The 2,419-nt window shown below is 40.9% G+C and overlaps 1 long non-coding RNA gene across 1 annotated transcript; it reads right to left on the bottom strand.

Annotated features, from left to right (window-relative positions):
- Positions 1-569: 569 nt before the first annotated feature.
- On the bottom strand, positions 570-1,810 carry LOC149970707 (uncharacterized). The gene is made up of 2 exons (XR_016492817.1): positions 1,586-1,810; positions 570-1,100 (listed from the first exon to the last, which is right to left on the bottom strand). It is a non-coding gene; the product is annotated as an uncharacterized LOC149970707 (long non-coding RNA).
- Positions 1,811-2,419: the final 609 nt, after the last annotated feature.

The following is a 2,419-nucleotide window of genomic DNA, read 5'->3' as shown; positions in this document are numbered from 1 at the left end:
GGTGCAGCGTTTCAAATACACCATTTAATTGGCAACAGATTTTCATGCAAATATTCTAAAATCTGCATAAAAACAATATGCACATTTTCCCACCAGAGAGATGTTTCCATCAAACTGACTTGTCGCGGATAAAAGTCTGTGCGTGATGACATAGTGCACATCAAATTAACTTTTGCAGTTAAATTCCCATGTACCGAATAAAAATACAAGATAAATGGGTTTCCACCGCATTTTAAACTCTGCAGATTTGTCACCATAAATGTTTGCGTTATATTGCGAATGTGCCCACTCTGGTCTTGGTACGTGTGCTTTAGCCAACAACTTGCAGATACAGTGCGGGTAGGTTACCTACAAAATGGGATTATTATGAACAAAAGAGCGAGATTATTTGTATTTGTCAAACGGTATGTCAGATTCATGTCACCAGAATAAGACTCTCGATATCTACTGGAAAGGAGCAGCAAGATCACTGTGCACTTTCACCACCCTGTGAAGTTCATTATATTTCATCTGTAGCCTTATAAACTGCATGCTTTCCCGAGTCGTAGTGGAAGGACCACACAACAGTATCATGGTTATTATATCAATATTTAATCATAAAGTCATTTCCACAGCCATGTCACATAATACATTTTACAGACACAAAAAGATCCCACCTTGTCTAGTGTAAATTTGTTTAGTCAACATTTGGAAAGTACACAGACAAATTTTCCGTTTTCATCAGGCCTGTCGTGACAATTCTTTCATCCGACATGTACTTTACTTGCATAAAAAGGTTGGATGGAAACCTGGTTATTAATGGATATAGTGGCACGGAGAGATGAAACACAAGGGACAGAAATTGAGAAAAGATTGCACAGGAAGAACAAGGAACTGAAATGTGACCATAAGGGTCATGTATTTTCGTCACATTGATTTCGGTCAAGTTGGGGTTCTAGCACACCTGTAGGGGTCGACAAGCAGCTCCTCTGTGACATAGTTGAGGAAGTTCCATCCCCCGCAAGCAAAGGAGCCCTGCAGGAAGGAAAGGGCTACCTGGCCAATGTCGTAGGGCTGGAAAGTCTCGAACGCATGCGCCGGCTCCAGACAGTAATACTTTCCTGGGTACACACACAACACAGAGTGGGTGGGTGGTGGAATCAGTGTGTGTGTGTGTGTGTGTGTATTAAGTTTGGCCGGATGTATGGAGCGTGGTCAGGGATTATGAGTGGGAAGAAGAGGTATGTGGATTTTAATCCTCTCTTTCACATCACGATAATGCAATCCCCCGGAAAGCACGAGTAAACAGTGTTGTGGTGTTTTTGGCACTACATTAAGGTTCTTTAGCCATTTTTCCCCCCTCTCACATCTTGTGATTACTACTGAGCGTTTCATATTTTCTGGGTGAATTACAGAGCCGACTAGCTGCTCAGTCTTAGTAGTGGCCTCAGACATTTTGTCCAGCGGGGGGGAGACAAAGATTAAGGCTGTAAAGTGTGTAAGTGGGCCCAGAGTCGACTTACAGAGTATGTAAATGTGAAGTGAGTGATAAAACAAAAACAGTTACAGATATGTAAAGTGAATGAGTGAGACAGAGAAAGCCTACCTTTGCTGATCTGCACAAAGCCCATAGTGATGATAAGTCCCCAGGCCAGTAGCTTCCGATTATGGCAGCCCCCCCGCACCTCTCTGATTCAGGTTGGGTTAAATGTGGAAGACACGTTTCAGTTGAATGCATTCAGTTGTACAACTGACTAGGTATACCCCCTTTCCCAGTAGTGAAGACATCCTGAACACGCGTGACCCAGTTCACCCATGTCAGCAAAAAAATGTGAGGAAGGGAGGAAGAGAGTCACATCTCACAAAAATAGCATTCAGCAACACATCACACGTTGCCTACAGTAACATTATACTAGATTGGGTAATATGGGAGTAATTCTGAGAAAGAGAGAACAAAACTGACATAAAAAAATATATATATCCTCATATCTTTATTGTCCATGTTACAGACAACAACGGAAATGTCTCTTCTGCTCGTTCTCAGAGCGCACTCGTTTACCTGAACTGTTTTTGTTTCTGACTGTTGGGTGATCTTCTGGTAGATAATTGCAATAATGACCTCTGATGCTGTAGTTCTCTGAGGGAGAAGTGAAATAAGCTTTTTGTGCATGTGGAAAATGTCTCTGATCTTTTATTTCAGCTCATGAAACCAACACTTTACATGTTGCGTTTATATTTTTGTTCAGTATACTTCACAAGAATGAGTAAATAGCATTATACATGACAATTTGTTCAGAATTTTATGTATTATTCAGACAGTTATTCGCTAATTTACAATAGGCCAACATAGCCAAAATATTGATCAACTTGAACACCCATGAGAAATAATGGTAAGACATCATATGAACGAGAAACAAATATATTAGAGGCATAGAGCCTC

Source organism: Oncorhynchus mykiss, chromosome 28, assembly GCF_057628025.1.
Source record: "Oncorhynchus mykiss isolate SJ-2025 chromosome 28, ASM5762802v1, whole genome shotgun sequence".
NCBI lineage: Eukaryota > Metazoa > Chordata > Actinopteri > Salmoniformes > Salmonidae > Oncorhynchus > Oncorhynchus mykiss.
Note: the sequence above shows the minus strand (reverse complement) of the source record. Positions and strands in the feature narration are given on the sequence as shown.